The following is a 27,523-nucleotide window of genomic DNA, read 5'->3' as shown; positions in this document are numbered from 1 at the left end:
ACATTTCTGTCATGGAAGGAAGCCAGCCCCCCCCAATGATTTTAAAACACAAGGGCAAGAATGGATTTTGCTGTATCTTTGAAACGGGAGTAGACATTATTCTTCTTCCCCATTGTTTATCTATTGCCAATGACCAGATTTCAAGCTGCTCAGGAAGTCAATTGAATTCATGGGATGGGTTTATAGCACCTATGAGGTTCAACAGAAGAAAAATGCCAGACAAGCACAGAAAACAATCACAATTAAAAGCAATGCATTCCAGTTGCGGATTCATTTGGAAAGCAGTATGAGCCATTAAATTGACCACATCCAATAACAAAAGGCGATAGCAGGAGTGTGGAATAATGTATCTCAGCCATCAGTAGTAAGTTGCACAACATTAGCAGAACTGAGAAAAACACAGGTTTGCTCAGCATATGGAATTGTGTTGCGAATTTTGCATAATCCAGGCACAAAAAGAGAAGGGTATACGTATAAAGAAAGACTGAGTTGGAACAATGTATTTTGGGGTGCAGAATTGTGCATCTGCAAAGAAAAAAAAGATTAATTTATAAATGTACAGGGTTGCCAGCTCCAGGTGGGGAAATAGCTGGAGATTTTGGGGGTGGAGTCTGAGGAGGGTGGGGTTTGGAGAGGGGAGGGACTTCAATGGGATGGGATGGGATGCCATATAGTCTACCATCTGAAGCTGCCATTTTCTCCAGAGGAACTGATATCAGTAGTTCAGTTATAATTCTTGGAGAACTCCAGGCCCCACTGGGAGGATGGCAACCGATCTCTAATGGTAGACACTTCTCTGCACGCTTCAGATGCTTACCACTGTTTTCTAGCAAATATTTCTGCCCTAGTAGGACTTTCATATCCACATTTTTTCAATACTTCCCCTTTCATCCCAAGTTATTATACATTCTTGTTTGTTAAAGCTGTTTTACAACTTTTAATCTACCTTCTAAGGAGAACATTTTTATGTAGAACAATTTGGAGAATTTGCACAGCTACTATCTATGGCCCAACATACTAACTTGTAGCAAATGCAAAGCATATAACGTAACCCCAGCAAAAATTTCTTAGGAAAAATTATTATTGCATATAACTACTGATACATAATACTCTGGCCTTTTTTCTTTTCTTTTCTTCAACAATTTCAGAAAGCAACACCTGGTCACAAATTCTTTATGCATGTATTTCTGAATGTGTGTCATTGTAAATAAAGAATATTGACCGCTGAGGAAGGCCTGAAGGGGCCGAAACGCATATGGTCCTTAGGTCAAAGGTTTTACCCATCAGTTGGATCTGTATAACACTCAGTTGAATGATATAGCTTTGAGTCTGATATTTAGACTATTTATTTTAACCTTATGTATGTTTTATTCATGTGTACACCCTAATAAACATTTGTATATTTTTATAATAATTTATTTGTTAGCTCACAGCTACATTTTGGGTTGAGTTCCCTCCCCTTTTTTTCTTCAGCAAATAAGGTTGCCAAGTCCCTCCTGACCACTGGCAGGGGGTGGAGGTTGTCAGCTCTAGGTTGGGAAACTCCTAGAGATTTGGGGGTGGAGCCTGGAGAAGGCAGGGACCTCAGTTGGGTACAATGCCATAGGTTCCACCCTCCAAAGCATTCATTTTATCCAGGGGAACTGATGTCTGTAGTCTGGAGATGAGCCGTAATTCCGGGGGATCCCCAGGTCCCACCTGCAGGCTGGCATCCCTATCAGCAAATGACCTAGACAGAGTGTCATGATGCAAGAAGCACCTATCAATAACAATGCTCTGCTGCTCCATAGTAAGCAGTTTTGTATTACTGCAAGAAAATAAGTCTTTTACCTTTAAAGTAATGCATTATGGGAATTGTAGTTTATTATTAGGTCAGATGTTCTGAGATAGCCTTCCTTATTAGTTGTACATAGGTTCCCTTCTGGTAGCTAGCAAGCCCACCAAACTCTTTTATTAACCTTTTCCATCCCTTTGTTTTAAATCACTAGTGGCAATGAGATGCCCAGGATCATCTCTTTTCACCAAAGATATACAAATGGACTCTTATCACTAAGGATGAACTCTGTCATTCATTCATCAGCTATATTGTGAGTTAATGAACTTTTGAATGCATGAGGAGCCAATAAAATGATTGGAGCCTAAGTAGACCAGCGTTGATCACTCACTTGCAGTGGGGCTCAGCTTTCGGATATCCTCGGAGCAGGAAAAAATGCCATCCAGAAAGTGTAAACATGCAGCTTTTGGCAGTTTTTGAATGCTATCAAGTTTGTTTTGCCTACTTGTACAATGCGATTTTGAAATCACAAGGATCACAACCTTGCTTCAGAGAGATACTGGAGTAAGGTTGTCATATTCATTTATGTATGTTCATCAAGATGTTGACTCAGAAAATTCCTAAACCTGATTTTTTTTAAAAGATGAAAGTAGACCTATAACATTATATAGTAGATTTTAACTGCCAATTTTGTTTTCAGTTCACTTTTACTGAAGATGCTTGCTGTCACCAGGATGGTAACCATCCTTCCCCAACAACTACCCCAACTGCTTAGAATTTACGCCTTAATAGGACCTAATTGTGGTAAAACGACCCCTTAGGTCCTGGAGTGCGATCACATGCAGAATTAGCTGTGCCATAGGTGCGAATGCTAGGTGGATTTTAAGGGCGTGATCAGACACCAACATCTGCCAAGCGTCCTGTTCCCATCGGCAACCCGTTTTGCTCCACTGCAGAAGCAGAGTAAAAAGACACCGGGGAAAGTCCAGTAGCAAACTTTCACTTGTGTGATCGCGCCAGCGCACTCTCATGGCGTCGGGATGGTCTGATGAGGCCATCCTGACTCCATGCCGTTGTTTTTTCCCCCATTTCGGTATGCGCATCATCACACACTGCATAGGGAGCACTCGGTGTGGAGATCTGAATCATCGATCCCTCATTGAAGCGCACTGGAAATATGCAGCAAAAAAACCCCCCAACTCACCCATGGTTGCATCTGATCACACAGTGGCAGGCTGCCCCCGTAGCTCCCAAGGATAGTGTGATCGCACAAATGTGGATCAAATTCCTGTGGAGCAAATAGCCTCGCTTCCCCCCCCTTATGCTTTTCTGTACCCCTTCTTCCTGCAATAACATATTAATGACTGAATATGGTCTATTGTAGTCATAAGGATAGACCTTAAGTCAAAATTGCTCATGACTTGGAATAGTAGCCTTGATATATATAACAGTTCTTTCATAGATAACAAATGAACAAGTTTCAGTTACCCCAAGGTGTCATACAGCTTACATTTAAGGAAAGGAATGAGATCAGAGTAGGAGCAGAGGTGTCAAGCTACCATGAGCCATGTAGAAAGGTAGGACATACATGTTAAATAATTAAAATAAACTCATCCCTTGGAGTTGGTAAGTTTGCCCAACAGTAAACACACTTAGAGTATCAGGGGCCTCAGACCAACGTCCTGAACCTCTTTGTCTGTCCTTCAGTTTTTCCCTTGGCCCTTACTCACTCCACTTTTTTTTCTCTTTTTCACTTTACAGATGCTATGCCTCCAGTGGACCCTTATTGCCAATCTCACTCTTCTCTCTTCTCTCCTTCCTTCGTGACCCAAGGTAAGTATGGCTGGAGGGTTTGGGGTATCCTCCTATGGGGTCATTCACTCTCTTCCTTCCCTGTCCAGGCTTCTCCAATGTCATCTCTTCCTCCACACTCCTCCACAGCTCTCAAGATCTCCCTCCTTATAAGCTCCCATTCTGCTTTTAAATTGATGGGCTGAAGGCCTAGGCCCTGAATCCATCCCCTCACCGACAGCATCACACCATTCTGGTCTGGCTGGCTGGAGTGTCCCACCGCTCTGGCCAGCCTATGGCTCACAGGGTGTGATAAGCATTTGATAGTGTGAGCATTTGCCACACTATCAGGGTTGGATGGGGCCAGCATGCCATCCAGAGCCTCCTTGTGGGAAGAAGCCTTGACAGGCCTCAGATTATAAGGGACTAACAGCACCCTAGATCTTCTTCCTTTCTTTCTACTGCCCTCCCCTGTGACCGGTTAGCTGTCAGGAGGACTAGTATGTCCCTCCATGCCTGAGTTTCCTGACCCTTATGAGGAAGACTCCCTGAAGTATGCCGACCCTTTCCTCTTCCTGCCTCCCTGAGAGCTGTCCTAACCTCCTGGGGCAGAAATGATTGCCAATCGGGTATGACTGGGCCAGAACAGCCTCCAGGCTTGCCCTCCACCTCCCTTAAATGCCTCACCCCAGCCAGCTGGTGCTTGTGCATTAAGGCTCAGGGCTGCTCTTCCTCCCTTGCCCAGTCCTGCTCCGTTGTATGTGGCACTGGCCTTTTCGGTGGACCCAGCTTCAATAGGCCTGCCACCTGGAGGGCAGGCTGCCTCTCTGTGTCGACTGGCAGGGCTGTGGCCAACCTGCTGTCTACAGGCAGTTGCCAGGTGAGCTGCTCCAGCGAGTCCTCTCCCCTTATCTCTGGTATAGGGTGGCTGGGACAGATAGGCACACTTATTTGTATGCAGATAAAAATATGATTTAAATATTTGTATTTTATGATGCTAGGTATGCTGTTTCAGAGAACCTAACAAATGTAGGAAGAGGCCTTCTCAAGCAGACTAATGGTCCCTCTGGTTCAGAACCCCACTGTGACAAACCAGGTGCCCAGAAAAAATGCTTATGGTTGCTAATTCCGGAGATGGCGGGTGTGCGACTTCTTCGTAAAAGCAACACGATTAAAATGTGGAAACAAATTCAAAGGTTATAAATGTGATCAGTGCTGCGACTCTGTTACAAAACAAATAACAATGCCTGCTGTGGATAAAACACCACTTGTGAAACCTTTGTAGATTTAGGGGTTTTTTCCAAAAAAAAGGAGAGAAAGGTATTAAATGGGTGCTTTACTAGTACATTGTACAAAAATCATAGCCGGCCTTGAACTATTTCTCAGCGTTGGAAATCAACGATGGAAATTTTTTACTGGTATAGAATAATTAACAATGGAGCCACGGAGCAGAAAAGGGATTTTATGTCAAGAGCATTGGTGCCAATTGATTTTTAATGAGCTGGACACAGGCATATTGCATTCATTCCTTATTTTAATGATGTACAGCAAAGTTTGAAGTACTTTGGGCAGATTCGTATAGATACCTTAAAACAGCTTTTTGCCCACGTTTTCCAAAGAAGAATTGAAACTGCTGCAACATGAGAAAAGCTGTCATGGTTTAAATGATGCCTCGAGGCAATTGTACCACACACACCCTTTAAAGGAGGGATTAATTTGCCTATTAATTCCAACAAAGTATGTCCTTTATGAGTACCCATCTAAGTACATTTTGTTCTTTTTCAAACTCTTGTTGGCAAATTTGATAGGATGTCTATGCAGAGATAGTTTAAATAAAAGGACTTTGGAATGTGCCTCTCTATCTCCTTCTCTAGCACCAGAATGATGGCACACATTTCTTTACCAAAAATGGATAATGCAGGAGTTTCATTCACTAATTGTTCTCTGTCCAGATGTGTTATAATAGGTATGCTACAGAGACCAGCATATACTGGACAAGAGCGATGCAGCAACATGAAATATGGAAAACATGTTGGATTGGATCCCATGGATGAAATCTCTAACACATCCCAGTGCTGTTCCTGGGGATCCCTGCCCCCCAAGACTAGCATTTGGAGGTACTACGGGGGGGGGGCAGAAATCCAAGTTCTACAGATAGAAGTCCCCACCACCCACAGAAATTCTCTGTGGATCACCATGAGATGGTGACTTCCATAGTTCCTCATGCAAGACACAGTTAGGAATTCAAGATATATCTAATCAGTCACACATGGAGGCTGGGAGAACCACACATGCTGCTCTAAGCTCCTTGGAGGAAGGGCAAGATCAAAATTTAATAAATAAATATTCTTAGATGTTCCTATACATTCCACTGGATGGAGGCAACGTTCAGGGACCGGGTGTCAGCTATGCCATGTGGGCCCCTGAGCAAAATGCCCTAGCCTTGGTGTGAGGCTCAGTGATAAGCGTAAACTTCAATTTAATATGTTTTTAAAAGAGAAATTCACAATAGAGAAACTCCATGACAAGAGTTAGTAGGGTAATCTTTGTTATTTTACAACACTCTCTTTCTCTGGCTGTTTGGGCTAATAAAAGCTTGAGTGATTTGAGCCCTAACACTTACAGGCACCAACAATTTAATTATTTAAGAATTCCTGGACTGCTGATATTTTCAGCATGTGGATGTAGCTACAAGTTCCAACCTGGGGAGTCATATTACTGAAAACAGATTATTAAATAATGAAATACAAGCTCCAAAAAGCCTCTGAGATGTTTACCTTCAGGAATAAGACTGGCATTAAGAGATTTCTAATGAAATATTGAATGAATTAAGGGACTTCCTTTTTCTGTACACTGAGGTTACACTTAAATCCCCTCGCTTCTTTGCAGCCTTAGGCAACACAACCTTCCTCAACGCTCTCTTGCCTTGAAAGGGATGAAGCAAGTCAGCCTTTTTTTTTTTTAATACATGAAAGACAAGTAGGTCGCTTCTTTCCACTCCTAACGCTTTCTCTAGGCTCCCTTGTTGAGTTAGGCAGTGATGATTGAACTGAAAGCCCTGGGAAGGGTTCGCTTGACTTCTCTTGTTTTGTGTGCATGCACTTATTTTCCTGTACTGACGCTGAAGTGAAGTTAACTTTTCTTTGTGCAGCCCACACCGGATGTAGCCCAAAGCAGTATCAGGTCAGGCAGGGCTTTAGGAGAGCCAAAGGTCCTGACCACAAGCTGGCACAAAGAAAGGCTTGAAGCCTGAGAAGGACTGCTGAGTAATTCAAACAACATTGAAAAAGAGAGGGAAAACATGCCATGGGATGATGTGTGTAAATATATACTCTGAATGATGAATGAAAATATAGGAAGAAGTACATTTACAATTTAAAACTTTATAAAGAATGAATGCCTACAGTGGAAAGACAAAACAGTATAAAATTAGTTGTAACTGTGAGCTGACCATTCTAGTCATAGGACACTCACTGTTCATTCATATAATCACAAACAGGGCATTATAACCTGTTTTTTTCCTACACCGAGGAATGGTCTTCTGCATTGCCTGTGAGAGGGCTCTTTTTGTAGCAGGAACTCCTTTGCATATTAGGTGACACACCCCTAATGTAGCCAATCCTCCAAGAGCTTACAATAGCCCCTGTAAGAAGAGCTCTGTAAGCTCTTGGAGGATTGGCTACATTAGGGGTGTGTCGCCTAATATGCAAAGGAGTTCCTGCTACAAAAAGAGCCCAGAAATTTACTGCTGTCATTTCCCCACTACTGGTGGGAAGCCCCTGCCAGCAGTCCCCATCCCCTACTGGCACTCAATGGGGTAGAAAGGAAAAAGCATCCTCTAACATTACTTCCATCTGCATAGCTGGGAATGATGTCATCATGCTGCAGAATGCTCTAGGATTCATCAGATGTTTCAGCTGAATCCTAGAGTATCCTGTGATGCAGTGATGTCACTTCCAGCTATGCAGATGGAAATGACATCATGGTATTGCAGGATGTATTTAGGATAAGTCCTGCCCCCATCAGACTTCCAGGGAGTTCCAGCCCTTTGATGACAACCCTATAATTCACTATCATTCATTGATTGGTGACACATTTTGGCTGCAATCCTAAAAATACATTCCTGGGAGTAATATGGGGGTTTACTTGGCTTGCTTAGGACTGCTTCCATTCTGCAGATACTTCTCCCATCCTCTCCTCCTCCCATATGTTCCTGCGTGTCCATTATGGTTCTTCAGGCTTGAATAAGTTTAAGGTTCAAGCATATGAGGGATGAGTGTGCTTAAAGTGCCGCCAAGTTGCAGCCAACACCAAAGTAAAAGTAAACGCAATAGTTTATTTCCAAGCAAACACAGGAGTCTCCTAGCTTCCCTGAAAGCTTTCCAAGTCTTACTTCCTGCAGCTCCTCCAACCTAGCCAGCAGATATCCTCTATAAATTCCCATCTTCTATGTTCCTATAAGGATGTGTCTGTAAATTACCACAATCACTACACTGGCTGTGCCCCCACTAAGGGTGGCCTGCCAGGTATCAGCCAGAGCCTGGGCCTTCTCTATCACAGCCTGGTAAAACAGCTTCCTGTGAAGAGGTTGAGGGGAGCCCCCCCCCCCCGCTTGGAGATCTTTGGGAAGTGCAGCAAAGCTTGTTTGCATAGCAGGGCTTTTGATGGGGTGTGAACAGCAGGCATCTTTGGGGGGGAAAGGTTCAGGTTTATATTTAGTTTTCATTTGTAATGTTTTAATAGCTACTTTTAAGCTGCTGAGTGGGGCAAAAACAACAAGTGGGGCAGTAATAGTTTTAACTAATCATTTGCGCTTGGGACAAAAAAAAATCTTTATTTTAACTGAGCCTAGTCTTATGTAGAAACTGTTGCTTGGAACAGACTATATGAAACTCTTCCTGCCCCCTGTTGATAGAAATGGGGTAGAAGCAATAAAAAGTCCTTTGATTGCCAATTTCACGTTCACATATTACACAGGATCATATTTAGCAGCTGCAAGCTTGCTTCAAAGTACTTAAAGATTATAAATAGTGGGGAGGGGGCTTGTTTGTTTTAGTTGACTGCCCTAAATATTCAGTGAAAGCAGAGTAATTTGTAGAACTGAAGAATCTGGCTGAATTACTTTGATAGATTTCCCAGGGAGCACCTGGTGTTCAAACATCTAGCCCTGTGATCTTTTGTGCTCATAACTAGAAAAGAATACATAATTAAGGACATATTTTACATCATATTTGGCAGTGCAGTGTAATGTGAAGCCAAAGACTAGATGTTTCTCAGACATTATAATTATTCCCCTACTTAAAGATTCATCAGTGATAGGGATGGAATCATCCATGGTTCCTTACTAATCACAAGTCCACAGCTTCATAAAGTTCAGCCTCCTAAACTCATGTGCTGATCTAGGTTTGCCAGTTCTGGGTTGGGAAAAATGTGGAGATTTTGGACTTGGAGACAGAGGAGGGAGGGGTTGGGGGGGGCTTCAATGGGACACAATGCCAGAGAGTCCACTTTCTAAAGTGTCCATTTTCTCCAGGTGAACTGATCTCTGTCACCTGGAGATCAGTTGTGCTAGCAGGAGATCTCCAGCCACCACCTGAAGGCTGGCAACTCTATACCCCTTAGCATTTCCAAAACAGTTTTTCATTTTTTCCCTTAGTATCCATCCATGTTATGGTTAGATTGTAGGAATGTGTAGGAAATCTTTTTGTGTTGTATTATTTGGTTCACCTTTAATAAAAAGGCTTTGATTCCAATTCTTTATGATCAGGATTAAAAGGATCAGTTTATTTATCAGTATTTGCTTCCATTGGTTCCATTGCTATACTTTTTTAGTTTTCCATTAACACAGCTGTTGTGAGGAAAAAAGAGAAGGAGAGTGTCCTCCTCTATGCTGCAGATCTGCACAGGCAGTTCACACAGAGCTAATGTTTATGTTTCGGCAAAGTCAGGGGAAATCTAGGTTTGCAGAAAAATATAAAACATTGAAAAATGTGGCAACTACAAAAGCAAACAAACAAACCAATAACAGTGACATCTCTGTGTGTGCAAATAGCAATACAAAATAGCCCTCAATGATGAAAGGAGGTAAGTTGGGAGAGAAGCAGGAGTGGGAAGAAACGGGTTCAAATGTGGGAACAAATGGGTGGAGGATCCACGGGAACTGTGAGGGGAGGCAGAAGGAGGAAAGATGAGAGGGAAAGATCTGGAGAAAGAAAGACCAAGCGGGCAGCTGGGTGAGAGCCAGGATAAAGAGAAAAAACAGTGAGGAAAGAAAAGGAGATTTCCCCCTCCCCAGCAATTTTCTCATGTGTCCTTCAGCTTGTCACTCATAATACCAGTAAAACTGGTGAAAAACATAGAAGAATGCACTTAGGCAGTGTAGCAAACCTACCATTGGTTCAAGCTATTCTGTACCACATTGCACCAACACAGATCTTTAGGAGCAAGGTACTATTTACCACTATTTTCTTCAGCCAATTATGCTTCTTTGAACATTTATTTAAACATCACACAAACTGATGAGTTTTCACATTTTTCTTCGGCCTGGATATCACAATACCCCTGCTACAATGGCACACTAATAAGTTCACTTCCTTCTCATTTTGATGTGTTAATTGGGTAGAATAATTCTTTCCAAAGCCTAATAGTGTTTGATCCCATGACATATTCTTGATCCATGTTACAAATGTTATTCATGATCCATGCTACTGGTGCAATCGGTCTGAAGTCCTTCTATACTGAATAGTATAGAAGTCCTACTATACTGAATAGGAGTCACTCTCAAACAAGTGTGTATAGGATTGCTGCCTGGAAAGGGTTTGGTTTGCTTTGAGCAAAGGATGTAGGGAGCAGGGAAGTTCTTGCCATTTCCCTTAAGTACACATTATATTCAAAAACTCAGGTACCAAAGAAGGTTCCTTCTATAACTCTTCTTCTTACAGCCATGAAATGGGAAAAAGGACAATATTTCCTTCCTAACATGAAGACAGAAGGTTTTCCCTATGCGCTGCTTTTACAGCAAAATTTCATTGTGACCGATTTCACACAAGAGCTGCGCCGCAGTCGCGCCTCCCTTTGCCCCGCTTCTATTGGTCAATTTCCCACTCGAAGCCACGCGGCCGCATTTTGACCCACAGCTTCGCCTGATTCCCCCTGTGGTTTCGTGATCCTGTTTTTTGAGGATCACGAAACCGCAGGGGAAATCGGGCAAAGCCGCTGGTCAAAATGCGGCAGCGCGGCTTCGAGTAGGAAAGTGACCAATAGAAGCGGGGCAAAGGGAGGCGCAACTGCAGTGCAGCTCTTGTGTGAAATCGTTCTGTGAGATTAGACACATACCTATGTTCATACTACTCTCCAGGCTTTCCCGTTTTACTAACAAAACATGGCTGCCTACTTCAGGATCTGAAGGGGGAGAGTGCAGAGTCCTGAGTGAAATGGGCACGCGTACAAAACCAAAACCCTAATAGATAAAATCCTGCACTAGGGATGCCAGCCTCCAGGTGGGACCTGGGGATCCCCCGATATTACAAGTCACCTCCAGACTACAGAGATTAGTTCCCTTTGAGAAAATGGATGCTTTGGAAGGTGGACTGTACGGCATCACACCCCTCTGAGGTCACTGTCCTCCCTAAGCTCCATCCCCAAACCTCTAGGAATTTCCTGTCCTGGATCTGGGAACCCTACCCCTCATCCCCCGCTGGTGGCTGGGCGGACCTGGCAACCCTATCCTGGACGCATTCTATTGTATAGGTCTGGTTTTGAATAGTGCTGGAAACAGAGGCTTTAAAGAGACAGTAAGGTAAAGGTAAAGGTTCCCTTGCTCGAAAGCCAGTCGAATCCGACTCTAGGGTTGCGGTGCTCATCTCCGTTTCAAAGCCGAAGAGCCAGCGCTGTCCGAAGACGTTTCCGTGGTCATGTGGCCGGCATGACTAAACACCAAGGTGCACGGAACGCTGTTACCTTCCCACTGAAGTGTTACCTATTTATCTACTTGCAATTTCTTGCTTTCGAACTGCTAGGTTGGCAGGAGCTGGAACTAGAGATGGGAGCTCACTCCATCATGCGGCACCCGGGTCTCGAACCGCTGAACTACTGACCTTCCACAGCCTGCAGTTCAGTGTCTTAACCACTTGAGCCACCGCAGCTCCAAAGAGACAGTACACTAGTTCATTTTGGCCTTGGTAGTCATCAGATTTTTCCATGACAAAGAGTCCCTGATTGATCAGCTTTTTTCTTCTCCTTTCTCCCCAAGAAAGAGGAACTATTGACAGGCCTGGTCCCTGGGGGCCTATGGGACCCAGTGAGAACAATAAAGAAAGCCAGCTTGGCCCAGTTGGGGCTTGGAGTGCAGGCACGCGTGGCCTCCCTCCCCACCTCTTCTCAGCAATGTTTAAAGAGACCCTTGAAATGCTGCTGGGGAGAGGCGAGGACCTCTGCTCCCAAAAGTGATGACCTCACTTTTGTGTGCTGTCATCACACTGGGGACTCCCCCATCCCCTCCAGTAACACCCCACAAAGTCCCCCACTGGGGAGTTTGAGGAACCTGGCAACCCTGGTAAATGGGCCTGGTTTAACGGGGAAGTAAAGCCCTCTGCAGGGAGAGACTTACTTGCCCTGCTGAGTTAAACAGACAACACAGAGACTAAGTTGGCAATCTTCCAGTCCCTGGACTGTATGGTAAGGACAGTAAGGAGGCAGGCAGGAGAGAGCAGGGGGCAGCTTGTGTTGGGGGGCATTGCCACCCCATTCACCCTAACAGACTAATCTCCACTGGGTGCAGTTAACATTTCTCTCTCTCTCTCTCTCTCTCTCTCTCTCTCTCTCTCTCTCTCTCTCTCTCTCTGTGTGTGTGTGTGTGTGTGTGTGTGTGTGTGCAGACACATGCAAGAATCTGATGCACAAGTGCCTGGCTAATCAGTATGCCAGTATAGTACCGCTGGCAGATAGATGATGGATGATTGTCAGAACCAGAGCCAAAACCTACTTGATATCCTTCAGCTCCTACTCATCATAACGGTATGCAATACAGTGCATAGGTCACATTTTTAAAAATTGTGGATCACTTCCAATATTCAGTGCAGACAGACATCACAACAAGCTGCAATTAAACCTGTGCATGAACAAAGCATATTGCTGTGCTGGTGAGTACCCCTTGTGACTCCCACCTCACTTTATATGTGAAGAGTAGGGTTGCCAACCTCCAGTTGGGGCCTGAAGATCTCCTGTAATCACAACTACATAGGTCAGCTCCCATGGATAAAAACACTGCTTTGGAGGTAGGGTCTATGCAACCAGCAGGGGATGGGAGGAACTTACAAGGAGAAAGAGAAACGCCTAGGCTTCTTTGCTGGCATTGCACAGGAAATGAAGTCATCACACCAGCAACATCCAGATGACGCTCTGGTATTTGGGCAAAAACTCTACGATAAAACCAGCTTCTAACATAGAGTTTTTGACCAAATACCAGAGCATCACATAGATGTTGCTGGTGTGATGACATCACTTCCTGTGCAAAGCCGGTGACAAGGCATTCTTCTTTCTCCGGGTAAGCCCCCCCACTAGCCAGCTGATTGGTAGGGCCTGGCAGCAGGGAACCCCTGCCTTCACGGGGTGTGTGTGTCTGGCAACCCTGTTTGGAGGGTGAACTTTATGGCTTTTCCCAGTCAGGAGTTGGCAACCCTGTCATGCAAAACTTCCTGGTTTGTTCAAGTTCCACTTAACCATGCCATTGGAAAAACAAATCCCAATTTGCTGAGAGGCCTGCATTCAGATGTTATGGTGAACTGGCACTCAATCAAACCAGGAACTATAAATCAGTTTCCATGCATGAAGGTTGGAGGAGCTAGGGAATATGTGAGCACAGCAGCAAACTATATTCATGCGCAATGTGAATTTAACTGCAGCACGTTGTGATGTTTCAATGCAAATTATATAGAACAAAAGCCTTTTTTCTGCAGACCTCCTCCTTGTGCCTTTTCTCCCCTACCATCTGTATGAAAAAATTAACTTCCACCTGGCCTCTCTAGCTCACAAATCACTGCACAGTAATCTTTCACACACTATCTCTGTGTCTGAACTATGAGTTTTTTTGGCAGAGAAGTTAGTTTGGCCCTAAAGACCTTGCTGAATTATTTTGTCAAAACAACCCCAAGTTTGGAGAAAATTGGTTCTTCCAATAAAACTATTCATCATTGGACAGAGTCCAAAAAACACACAAAAAAACCAGACCCTACACAAAAGACCACACATTTCCAAACAGTAAAATACTAATATGTTTAAATGAATTCATTGAAATACTGCAATGCTAAAGACCTTCTCTGCAAATACTTTAAAGGAAACAAACTGTCGAGTTTATATGTATTCACAGAAATTGGTACAAATACTGTAGCTTTTAATTTGGAGCATTTGTTTTGAGTGTTGTTGGGCAGGCACACCCAATTACTACTATGTGTGTGGCATAGTGTACAGGCACCGTTGATTCCAAATTGTCCTGTTAGTCTGGATGAGCCAGCATGATTTTATACAAGATCACTCAGGGCTGAACTGCACTAAAACACCTCAACAAGTTTATTTATTTATTATTATCAAATTTAATAATAAAGTTGGACCCAACTCACTTTCCATACAGCCACACGCAGGGTTCCCAGCCTCCAAGTGGTGGCCACCATTCCCCCGCTTTCAGTGCAGCCTTTCCACTGCTTTCCTCTGGATAGTGGAGGAACATGGGGTCAGGGTACCAGCATCACATGCATCACAATGTAACTTCCAGCAAAAACTCAGAGAGATTTGGTGAATTCCTAGAGTGTTGCAGGTCATGGTGTTATAACTTCTGGGTCATTTTTATAACCTGCAGAGGCCTAATTCAACTCAGGACTGCAGTGGGGAGGGGGATGGCTCCTGCATCACCCACCACCATTTCCCCAAGCCAAAATGGCCCCAGTGGGGAGTTATTTGCATAACGTAGGACCTGCACATGCTCAAAATATTGATAAAATACAGAATTCTTTATTTTCAATACGAACATTGCCATTTTAGATGGGTGCAAATCCCATTCTTCCACACTTTTTTACATGTTTGCTGACATTATTGCCCTAACCTGCTGCTCTTCTGTAACTGGTTCTGGAGATGTTCAGGCTATGCTCTACTAACAGAGTTTCCAAAACTTCTGGACTTGCATTCAAACATCAGACCGACAGTGAAAGATGTCCCTATACAGGCATGATCTCAGTTAACAGCTTGGTATTGTTCCATGCCAATAAGCAGTGGGAAGTTCAAGACAAACTTTTGAAAAAGTTTCTTTTGGAGTAGGATACCATGGGAGAATAAAAACATGCTTGATTAAGGAGATGTCTGGAAGAGTCAAGAGCCTTACACAATACTGAAATGGCAAAAAACAAGATCATACCAAAAACTAAAGGGAATAAATCTGTTCTACCATCATTTAAAACCACTTGTTTATGAAGGACAACCATCTAACTTTGTTGTTGCAATACTAATCTCAGCCTCATTCAACAAAATGGATCTCTTATTTAGACTGATGAGTATTGATCCAATAATAACATTAAGAAAAACAATTTACATTGGTTTCCTTGAACAAGAGTTCTTCCCCCCCTAAGAGCGGAACTAATATGCAAGATATGACTGTTTTGTTTTCTCATGGCCTCCTTTTATGTCTGGACATGTGCAATTGTCCACTCAGGCTTAACTGCTGCAGGTGCTAGTAGCCAGCATAAGGAGACATGCCTGGACGTGTCTGGCAGGCCACCTAGATGGAGAGTGGGGAGGCATGTCTGTGTTTGTCTGAGCAGGCCACCTAGTTGGAGCTTGAAGCCCCAGAACAAAGGCAGGCAGGATCCTGGAACCTGCCTGCGGATTGGCCCCTGAGGGCAGCCAGCCAATATGGAGCCTGGAGCTCATTTGAACTCACTAATTGCATGGGGCTGAAAGTGGACACACTAACTAGACCTTCAATAGCTAGATTCAAAGCAGCTGAACTTTACCCCTCTGACAGATGTGGAAACGCTAACTAGACCTTCACGTTCAGTAGAAACCAACAAGATTTTTGGAGTAAAAGCTTTCAAGACTCTCAAATAGGGATGGGCATGAAGCGGCTCATGAACTAAACTTCATGATGAATTTTGGCCCGTTGGTGGTTCATAAACTGAAGTTTGAGACAGGACAACTGGCACGAACTTTCCATGAACTTTCACATTGTTCCTGGCAGTTCGTGAATGGATACATTTCCAGACAGACTGCCTCTGCTCAATCAAAATGTTTACCAAACTTCAAAGCAGGAGGGGGCGGAATTATCCAACCTTGGAAACACCAATAGGGGCCCTCCAAAGCTTAACATATGCTGCTGGCTGCCAGTAACAAAGTTCCCATTCTGCTCTATGAGATAGAACAGTTAGACAGATGCTGGCTGCCAGTAACAGAGTTCCCATTCTCCTCAATGAGATAGAACAGTTAGACAGATAGGCAGGGAACTTGTTAAAAGCAGAGCACATTCATTTGTTCCTAATAGTGAATACCTCTCCCCTGATGGAGTTTGGGTGTTAGGTGGACTCAGGGCTCTGAGCCACTTCATCTCTCTGCTCAAGCCAAGCAGAGGGACTTAGCTACTGGGTGCTTCGGCTGAGGACCCACATTTATACTCTCCCATCCCTCCAGATTGTTAACACCTCTCCCCTGGTGAGGTTTGGGTGTTAGTTGGACTCAAGGCTCCAGCCCAGCACCCAGAAGGACCTCGGATACGAAGGCAGAGAAGAGTCAGCCAGAGATCCTCTGTGAGTTTGGTGTCTCTAGCACACCCGGGGGGGGCATTCTAGCACATCACGAACTAAACCAATTTGTTTGGCACCTAAAGTTTGTGATGGTTTGTTGCTCACGAACCCTGCATGCCATGCATCGTGAACCAATACGAAGCCCATTTTCCCGGTTTGGGCCCATTCCTACTCTCAAAAGCTTATACCCCAAAATCTTGTTGGTCTCTTGAGTGCTACTAGACTCAAATCTAGCTGTTCTACTGCAGACCAACACAGCTACCCTCTGAAACTAGATCTTCAATTACTTGTATGTAGAATATAATGGAGACATTTTCATAACTCATCTGCTAAACCACTACAGGATTTTCCACTGCATAAGAATATATTATGTTTCTATTATATTTTTTCTGTAGTGGTTTATAGATCACCTCCTGTGTATATAGTGCAGTCTCCTTCCACAAAAGCTATACTTGCTACACCAATAGCAGTTGCATATTACTGATAGGTTGCTACCCTATGAGCCCATCAATTGGCTATAAATACATAAGGATCAAATCTGTGTCTACATTTATGCCATCTACAGCTAGTAGTCACAAGACCATTCTGGCACTCTAGCAGTCATGTGTTTAAAATATATGACATGACACAACTATATCTATAGTTGCTGAGTTTCTTTTGATATATTTTGATGGGTTCTAGAAATTATTGGCCGAAGTGGATCACTATCAGGTGAAATGTACATGGGAGGTTTTAATCTTTTAAAAAACATGGTTAATCAGTAACACTCTTTTCCTATGGACTATATTTTTAAAGCTTGTTGCTTCTACAGTGAATAGGACATGGTTTGTTATGGCCAATGCTGTTTACTATGTAACATATAATTTATTCCTTATTTGAAAAGCCTTGGAATTCATTCTGAGAAGGCATGGGGTGAAACTGGACTTTATATATGTCCTTTCAAACTGAAAAAAGTCTTTGAAAAAGGCAAAACCCCCAATGTGAAATAAATGTAAACAAAGAACAGACAAATAAAACTCTTGAATGCCAAGTCCTTGTAGTGTCTGCCACTGCAACAAGGCTCTTGTTTTCCTCTGCTGTTTTCTTTGTGAAGAGCTACCCTGGGAATTTCAATCACAGAGTGATGAGCATCAGAATTCACACATTGGGTCCTGCCAAGTTGGACAGGGAACAGAGACATGGACTGAGAGAGACTTTTTATTTCTCTTTGTGTGTATGAGAGAGAGAAGGGGTTGGGGGGAGGACCAGGATGGTCAGGAGAGGAAAGAGCAAGGATGCACTCTCACACTAGTCTTTGAACGACACTGACCATAAATCTACTCATTCCATTTAACAGATATCAGAGAGTTTGGCAAGTTGGTAAGGATGAAAGGCACAGCCCCAACCAATGTACTGGCTAGTCCCAACACTGATTCGTACCGTAGATCTGCAAGCTGGATTGCAGCCTACCAGGGTGGAAAGAAGAAAACACTTGATAAATGTCCAGTGTTTGAACTCACCGTCTCCTGAGAACAGAGTTTAAATAGTTCTCCAGCTGTACGACCTATTTTGATGCTTATTTGCTCCCAGGTCTCTTAAGGAGGTCTCCTCCATCTTCCTCTAAAAAAACAAGCCCCTGGCTTACTGAGAAAGCATCACAGGGGCTGACCACTACATGCGTTGCCTGTCTCAAATGCCAGATTAGTAGGATTCCCAGGTACTACATTATAATCCATTGGTAGGCAAATTCCCATTAGTTTCCCCTGATTTACACATGCTTTTTACTAGCTTTCCAATATAAGCACATGAAAAATCCCTTGCATTTATATATGTACCTGCCTTTCTTCTGTATAAAAGAATACCTATTCTCCCCCCAACCCCACATGATCTCAGTCCTCACAATCTCTCCCTACCCTAGATCTCTACCAGCGTCCTTTTTCTTCCCCTGTCAGACATAATGCGGCAGCGGGTGGGGGGGCAGTAGCAGTAGCTAGTGCTATTCCCCTCCCCCCCTTCTGCTCAACACCAAATATCTCCGGGGTCATTATCTAGGGTTTGTTTTGCCCAGGACACTAAAGAATAATTCTCCTGGTAACAAAACATTTGCTATATTATTGTCCATAAAACTGATCTGCAAAGGAGATAGCAGGGGACAAAAAAACAAGGCATAAATATTCACAAAAATTGCATCATCCTCTCAGAAATGTAGCCATGATAGTTGCCTTATTGTCTTCACAGCAGAAGCAAACCCATTTGTTACTGAACTGCAAGAACCATTCCCACATTGTGATTAATACAGTCTGGGAAGATGATGCTCTTCATAGCCCCTTGCTCTTCTCTTCTTTATGTTTATTTTTATTTATACTTTGGATTTATAAATCACCAAATCCCTGTATTCACAGGGCTCTGGGCAATGTACAACAAAGTTAAGAACAATGTTAACATCAATAAAAACAACAATCAATTAACAATTTCAGATGGCGTCTTTAATTTTCTTCATAAGTCCAGTTTGGACTGTGTTGCCATCTTGCAGGCAGGGCGAGGAGGGGGCCTAAGTGAAATGATGGAGGGATAGAGGAAAGTGCCAACCATGATGGAAACCGTTGCTGTCCTCAACCAAAGGCCTGGTGGAATATCCTTACAGGCCCTGCGGAATTGCATTAAGTCCCGCAGGGCCCTGGTGGTATTCAGCAGAGAGTTCCACCAGGTTCAAGCCCTGGCTCTGGTCGAGCACAGCCAGATGTCTTTGGGGCCAGAGATCACCAGTAAATTGTTCTCCATGGAGCGTAACTGTAATGTATCCAAACGCTGACATGAGTACATGCGGATGTATGGTGGCAGTCCTGAAGGTATGCAGGTCCCAGACAGCTCAAGGCCCTGAAGGTCACTACCAAAACCTTGAACCTGACTTGGTAATCCACTTTGAGGCCAGTTACTTGTGCTCCACGTATTTCTAAAAAGAAAACACGATGGTGTCTGCCCATGGCATCAAATTGAGTTTGTGTCCATAACTAACCTTCAGATTTGCCAGCAAAATAGATACTCCATTTTATTCAGTCAGGAAGGCTAACCCAAAGCACGGGAGATCCTTATGTGAAAGTAGGGAGCTTTAACTGTGAGGTATTTGCGAGCCATTTTGCAGATAAAGTCTTTCTGCTCCGCCATGACCTTCCAGCCACACTTGGTACAATAAGACAACTGGGAGCCCCTTGTTTGTCTTCAGGTCCAGTCTTGGACCACTTGAGAGCCAGTTTGGTGTAGTGGTTAAGTGCCAGTTTCAGAGCCAGTTTGGTGTAGTGGTTAAGTGCACGGACTCTAATCTGGAAGAACCGGGTTTGATTCCCCACTCCTCCACTTGCACCTGGCTGGATGACCTTGGGCAAGTCATAGTTCTGATAAGAGCTGTTCTTGAAAAAAGAGCAGTTTCTGTCAAAAGCTCTCTCAGCCCCAGAGTGTCTGTTGTGGAGAGGGGAAGGGAAAAGGAGTTTGTAAGCCACTCTGAGACACCTTTGGGTAGTGAAGGGCGGGGTATAAATCAAATCTCTTCTTCTCTTCTCCTCTTCTTCTTCTTCAGTTTGCTCTCCCAGAATGAAGTTGACAAGATACTTGCAGCTGTAAAACCCACCACATGCCCCCTCGATCCCTGCCCATCGTGGCTGGTTCAAACCTGCGGCAATGACATGTGCATCCCCCTGAGGGAGATTATCAATTTAACCTATCAACAGGGACATTTCCAGAGGGTTTGAAGGAGGCAGTGGTCCGCCCTTTTCTTTTAAAAATCTTTGGACCCTATGGTCCTCAACAACTACCGATCACTGTCCAACTTGCTGTTCCTGGGTAAGGTGGTTGAGAGGGCGGTGATGACACAGCTCCAGGCTTTCTTGGAGGATGCTAACATCCTGGATCCCTTCTAGTCCAGCTTTCACCCCACCCATGGAACGGAGACGGTGTTGGTCACCTTTGTGGATGACATCTGGAGACATCTGGATCAAGGCAGATCAGTGTTGTTACTTCTCAAAATGTCAGCAGCATTTGATACAGTTGAACATGATGTGTTGACTCACTGCCTCGCAATGTGGGGATACGGGGTCTTGCCTTGCAGTGGCTGGCCTCCTTTCTCTGAGGTCGGGGACAGAGGGTGGCGCGTGGGGAAGAATTATTTCAGCAACACCCACTAGAATGTGGTGTGCCACAGGGAGCAATTCTTTCCCCAATGTTATTTAATATCTATATGCACCCCCTCACCAGATTACTTGGAGGTATGGGCTGGGTTGTCATCAATATGCTGATGACACCCAGCTCTACCTACTGATGGGCAGCCATACGGACTTTGCCCCAGAAAAACTGGACGGCATAACAAGCTGTGGCTGGATGGCTGCAACAGAGCAAACTGAAACTGAATCTATCGAAGACGGAGGTCCTGCACCTGGGTCACAGGGAACTGGGCTTGGGAATCAGGTTTCCAGCCTTTGATAGGGCACCATTGGAGCTGATGTTGAGGGTGAAGAGCCTGGGGGTGGTCCTGGATGCCTCGCTGACTATGGAGGCCAAGGTCACTGCCACTGCTAGGTCTGCCTTTTTCCACCTGAGGCAGATGAGGCAGTCGGTCCCGTATCTCAGCCCCTGAGACCTAGCTACAGTGATCCATGCAATGGTCACTTCCAAGCTGTATTATTGTAACTCTCTCTACATGGGGCTAACCTTGACCCTACTCTGGAAAGTTCAGCTGCTGCAGGATGCAGGATGCAGCAGCACGGGTGTTGAGTGCATCATCTGTGTGGACATGTATCCACCCAGTGCTGCAGGAAATGCACTGGCTGCCCATTGTGTACCAGATCCGGTTCAAGGTGCTGGTACTTACCTTTAAAGCCCTATATGGCCAGGGGCCAGCATACCTTTGGGACTGCCTCTCTTCCTAAGAGCCCCACAGGAATTTACAATCTGTTAATCAGCACTTTCTGTTTGTTCCTGGCCCCAGGGACATCTGACCAATGCTCCCTCTAAGCTGTGGAGTCTTGTGCGCAAAAATTCTGCTTTGTGAGCTGCGGGCATTAAAGTTGTGAGCGAGCAGTTTGGCTGCTGCATAAATTAGTGTGCTCTCTGGAGCCATCCTTCCTGAGCTAAGACAAAAATGAGTGAGCTGGAGGCTAAAGAACTATGAGCTGGCTCACACCAACTCAGCTTAGAGGGAACACTGCATCTGACTTGCCTTAATGAGGGCCAAGGCTTTTTTGGCCCTGGTGGAATGAGCTCTCATTAGAAATCAGGGCCCCGCGGGACCTACTGCAGTTCTGCAGGCCCTGCAAGACAGAGCTCTTCCACCAGGCTTTCAGTTGAGGCAGTGGGCGCCCAACTGCTATTGGCCTCCCCTCCAGTGACCTCAGGTCCGAATGGCCACCTGGGAACCAACTCCTTCTTGCTGAGATCTCTTGAGGCACTGATCTTTTATTGATTACTGTTTTTAGAAAGGTTTTAGATATATTCTAACTGTCATTTGTTGTATTGTAAATTTTATGATGGAACCTGCCCTAAACCTACTTGCAGGGAGGGCAGGATACAAATAAAAATAAATAAATAAACTCCATCACTGACACTTTTCTGAGTAACTTAAGGTAGACATAAGGCCCATCCTAGCACAGCTGCACTACAGGCAAAGTTCAAGATCCCAAGGAGCAACTGGAGGTCTCTGATAGTGCAATCCTAAGAGCACTTTCCTGGTAGTAAATCACATTGACAGAGTTGAGTAGGATTCTGAGTAGACTCGCTTAGGATAGCACATAAGGCTAATTATCCAGCAGGACTTGAATGAGGTGAGTCAACATCTTCATTTCTTCCAGAAAGAGGCAAAAGGCATCTGCCACTGTCCAGTTTGATTCCTAGCAAGCTTTACTACTGAACCTTCTAACTTTCTCCTGCTAACAGAAGCCCCAGCTCATTAATTTGTTGGTGCCCACAAACAAGGTCACCTAGGTTATGCATTATTTGCATCAGCCTCATCCAATCTTTGAGTATTTATTCAGCAACTGAAAGTCTCAAGCATGATGGTATAGCACCATGGACATGGACATATCAAAGCTGAATTTATCCTGGTATTTACAGCACCAAAAGTTAAAGTTAGCATGATAACATTTCTGTAGAAGCACAAATTCAGACTATGTATCACATTTAGAAGCAGATCTGAAAGCCTGCATTAGCCTCATCACATGGTTGAAGGGTGTATGAAGAACAGTATGAAGCTCTGGATCAACAGCAATATAGGGAAGTTGTGGGTGGCGGGGGGAAAAAATCAGTGACCCACCCTAGCTTCCTGTTTCTACGCCTTGTGGGAGGATATGTTTGGTCCTTTAGAACCACTTTTCAAGGAAAATAATTTCTTTTGTGCTTCCTAGTGCTCTTTATGGGATTTTCTGCCTCATTGCTTATGTTACACTCCCAAGAAGAATTAATGAATGGATGAAGAAAGGCAAGCAGTAGTGAATGACCTATTGAAAAGAAATATGCAGACTTAATTCATAGTGTTTGAATTACTGTGACCTCTGAAAGCAAGAAGCTGTGTACATTCATGAATTGCATTGTATACCTCACATTTAGCCATTGGTTGATAAATGAATAAGAAACTGTAATAAATGTCAATATTAAGAAGATAGGAAATAAATGCTAAATATTTAAGGATAGAAGTTCATGATTCAGTTTCAGTAACCCAAAGAAACTACAGGCCTCCTTGGGAGCAGAGGTACTGCACTGTCCAATGACCATACAACAACTGTTGATAGTCAGGGCCATACCCATAAATTCTTTTACCAGGGTGCATATTTTTTGTTAATGGGGCACCTTGGCAGAGTGGAGAGATAAGCTTTTATATATATGGTGGATAGTTGGAATAGGCCTTAAGTATTGCTCTCTTTATTTAATGGTTATTTGCCCTCCTTTGTTCATGATGGTAATTCTTTATTGTTCTGTTACATTTGAAAAAGGGAAGCAGTGAATGAAGCTTATTATATCTTGGCGTAATGCATTAAAAATGAGACCAATGTAAACACTTTTATATAATTATTTTCTTTTTATTCCCCAATAGCCCTTTTGCTTTGTGCACCCTTAATAATTCTCAAAATTAAAAAAAAAACACAGTAGAGAGCAGCCCATTGGATGTCTGCACAAAATTGCCATGCTTATACTTCTAAATAATAAAGACAAGTGGTTTATCACACAAAAAATATTTCAGGTTTATTACAAAGATGTAGAACATATTGACTACTCTAACAAATAACAGACAACAAATAACTTTCAAACTGCTCAACTCTGAAATCTAATGACATGTCATAAGAGGTATTATGCAGGCTAAATTGGGTTAGACCATGTAAAAGACATTTCTTACTGCACCAAGAGCTCACCATAAATGCACCAGTACCTCTACATAGTTGTATTATACACAATCAAGCAACAACTTACTTCATTAACTAGCAATCACTAAACAACCCCCCAATTATCTGAAACAAAGGTAAGCGGAGTAGGTCTTCAGAGTCTCATGTAGAGATCTAACTACTAAGTAAACCAGAAAATAATTATTTTAAACAAAGGCAAGCAGAGTAGGTCAGAATTGCCCACTCAGACTGGAGGCATCACCCATGGGTAACAGTGGGTGTTGCAAATATACAACCAAGCCAATCTTAGCAAGCAAGGACTGATTTGCAAGCAAATGCATCACCTACCAGCCCCACGTACCTATCCAGCTGCAAACAATTGCTCTTGCAGAGTGGATCTTGAGGTCACTGGACTCAAACTTGGTTCTCACATCTGTTGTTAACTCCTTTATTATCTGTATGCTAACTTGCTGCTATTTACATGTCCCACTATATGTGCTATTCCAATCTTAGCTATATTTATTGCTCAGTTTAGGGTTGCCAAGTCGTGGCGGGGGATTGTATGTCTTCACAGAATCCATGCCGTGGGGACAGCGAGACACGTTGCACCCGCCGTCGCCAGGATTTGACGCTACGCGTCGCTCTGGCAATGGGGCTCCAAACAGCCCCGTTGCCAGAGTGACGCGTAGCGTCATGTCCTGGCGACGGTGGTGCAGCATGTCTCACCGTCCCCGCAGCACAGATTCTGCCAAGACATGTGGATCCCCCGCTGTGATTTTGCGAGATTTGGTAAGCCGAGCTCAGTTACTTATGCATTTTGACTATAAATAGCTCTTCCTGGCAACTAACCCCCCCACCTGCATGTAATATTTGAGAAAATCTATTTCAATGTATGTGAAGAAGTGTGCACATGTTGAGTCTCTGTTCTCACATGTACACAGAGTTGAGCTTGGTTTTCTTGGGGTTGTTGCTGGATTCCAATTTAATTCTCACATCTCTTTGTTAACTCTTGCATTTTCGTGTTGCTAATTTGCTGCCATCCATTGATCTCCTGACCTATCCTGCTCCAGGTGATTGATGGGGGGCCTGGCAAATGGCTGGGGGTGTCGGGACCTCATAGGCCCCACTGTGCGGCCTGCTGATTGTACACCATAAGCCAGCATCTCCTAGCTGTGGGTTATACAACTGCTCCAACCAGTTACATACAATGCTCTTACATTATGCTTTTTCATATTTGTGTACGCTATAAAAGAGCACTAGTGCGTGGCATGGAATCCAGAGATCTTTCTCAAGGAAATATTTTTGTTTATGGAGAAATCACATTTGTGCAACACTTTACAAATCCTACAGAAACAGTCACTTATAACTAGGACTTTTTCTTAACTACTAGGAACCACAAGTTAAGAACCTAGACTTCAGATTCCCAATATCCACATCATAAAACTGATAGAAACTCACCCCCCCACCCCGGTATTCTTGTAGTAATATGAAGCAAAACTAGTCCCATACCCAAGAATGACATGGGACAAGTTAGCACTAAAAATAAAATGTGTCATCTAGTATTGAATGATCTGAGACAAATCTCAGTTGAATGCATTAAATGGACATACAAGCACACATGGTTTTAATACACAAAAGTAATGTGAGATTAAATGTGATACAGAATCTGTAACACTCAGCAATTTTACATCTGCCACAGACCTGCATGTAGAGATATTTCTTGTGTGTCAGACTAACTATAAACAGATGCCTGGTGATGGATGTGGGAGGAAAGGACTCATTTTTAACTCTTTACTACTACTTTTTTCCAAGAGCTGAAGGAAGTGGATAAAAACAACAAGTAGGAAGGGAGCACTCACTGGAGAAGACCCTGATGCTGGGAAAGATTGAAGGTAAAAGAAGAAGGGGATGGCAAAGGATGAGATGGTTAGACCGTGTTATCAATGCAACAAACATGAAATTAAGCAAACTCCAGGGGACAACAGAAGTCAGGAGGGCCTGGCATGATGTGGTCCATGGAATGCGAAGAGTCGAACTTGACTGTGTGACTGAACAACAGCAACAGGGGACACAACCAAAAACAAAACACAGATATTTTTGAAATCTAATGCATGAGGATAATGGCAGGAAGATACATACTGAAACCTTACAATAAATAAAATCCATGTGGTACAAGCAGAATATTGTAAGGTCAATTGGATTTCCATATGCAATTTTGTCTGCAAAAGATCAGGACTTGGAATATAGGGTACATAGCATGGATCGTTTTTAGGGTGAAATGCAGTATTACAGCAGATGCAGGAGAAGAACTAACAAACTGAACTGAAGAACTGAGGCAGCCAACAGCAGAAGAGTGCCAGAGCAGTGTGACTGAAGTAGGAGTGTGCAAAAAATAAAAAATAAAACGGGATTTATCAGATTTGGATATATTGGACCCACCAACATTCAGGATTCCCGGGAAAACTCGAATTCCTACACCAGTATGGTATTTAGAGTCAAGTTTTTCCAGACCCCCCCCCCGGCTCCATTATAGCCTATGGAACCATTATAGTCAATGGGAAATCTATCCGGGGGTATGCAGGGGTCAGGGGGTTGTTTTTGGAGATAGAGGTGCCAAACTTTCAGCATAGCTTCTGGTGCCTCTCCTCAAAAAAACCCCAAGTTTCAAAAAGATTGAACCATGAGGTCCAATTCTATGGGCCCCCAAAGAAGGTGCCCCCAACCTCCATTGTTTCGAATAGTGCGGAAAAACAGCAAAACCCCCCACAAGGACAGATGTCAAACCATAGAGTTTCTTCAATAGAAACTGAGGGTGTGGGTATATTTTCAAGCCCAGCAGAACCACTGCATGTACAGAGTGCCCAACAGAACTAGTGCCACTAGCGCCCAGCAGAACTAGTGGGCACTAGTACATTGCACTAGTACTGCTCAGCACTCTGTAAATGCACTGGCTATGCTGGGCTTTGAACACCCCCCTTGCTTGGATTAGTTAAACTGGCATTGCCACAGTGGCATTGGTTCTGCTGGGCACTCTTTACATGCACGGGCTGTGCTAGCCTTGCAAACCTCCCTTGCTTGGATTTGTTGACCTGGCATTGCCACAGTGGTACTGGTTCTGCAAAAATGCCACCCTACTGCAATTTCTACTGCAGAGACTCCCTGGTTTGACATAAATCCCTAATTTTTTGCTGTTTTCCCCCTCCATTGGAAATGATGGAGGATGGGGACACCTTCTTTGGGGGCTCATAGAATTGGACCACCTGGTCCAATCTTTTTGAAACTTGAGGCATCTTTTGAGTAGAGGCACCAGAAGCTACATGGAAAAGTTTGTGCCTCTACCAAAAAAAATAAAACAGACCCCCGCATACCCCTGGAAAGGTTTCCCATTATAGCCTATGGGTATCATTGACTATAGTGGTCCCTCTCTATCTCTCTATCTATCTATCTCTATCTATCTATCTCTATCTATCTATCTCTATCTATCTATCTCTATCTATCTATCTCTATCTGTGTGTGTGTGTGTGTGTGTGTGTGTGTGTGTGTGTGTGTGTGTAGAGAGAGAGAGAGGTGCCAAACTTTTGTAAGGTCAATTGGATTTCCATATGCAATTTTGTCTGCAAAAGATCAGGACTTGGAATATAGGGTACATAGCATGGATCGTTTTTAGGGTAAAAGAAAGTCCCCTCACCATAAAATCAACACCCAGGCCAAACCGATGGACCTAGAGACACCAAATTCGGGGAGAGTGCTCCTACCGTGGCGTAGGTGCTCGCTAAGAAGGGAATTTTAGAAATTCGACCCCTAAGTGGGTCAAAAGGGGGGAAATATGCTCCCCC

The sequence above is a fragment of the Gekko japonicus genome, unplaced genomic scaffold (assembly GCF_001447785.1).
Source record: "Gekko japonicus isolate JY-2015 unplaced genomic scaffold, Gekko_japonicus_V1.1 scaffold148, whole genome shotgun sequence".
Classification (NCBI taxonomy): domain Eukaryota; kingdom Metazoa; phylum Chordata; class Lepidosauria; order Squamata; family Gekkonidae; genus Gekko; species Gekko japonicus.
Note: the sequence above shows the minus strand (reverse complement) of the source record.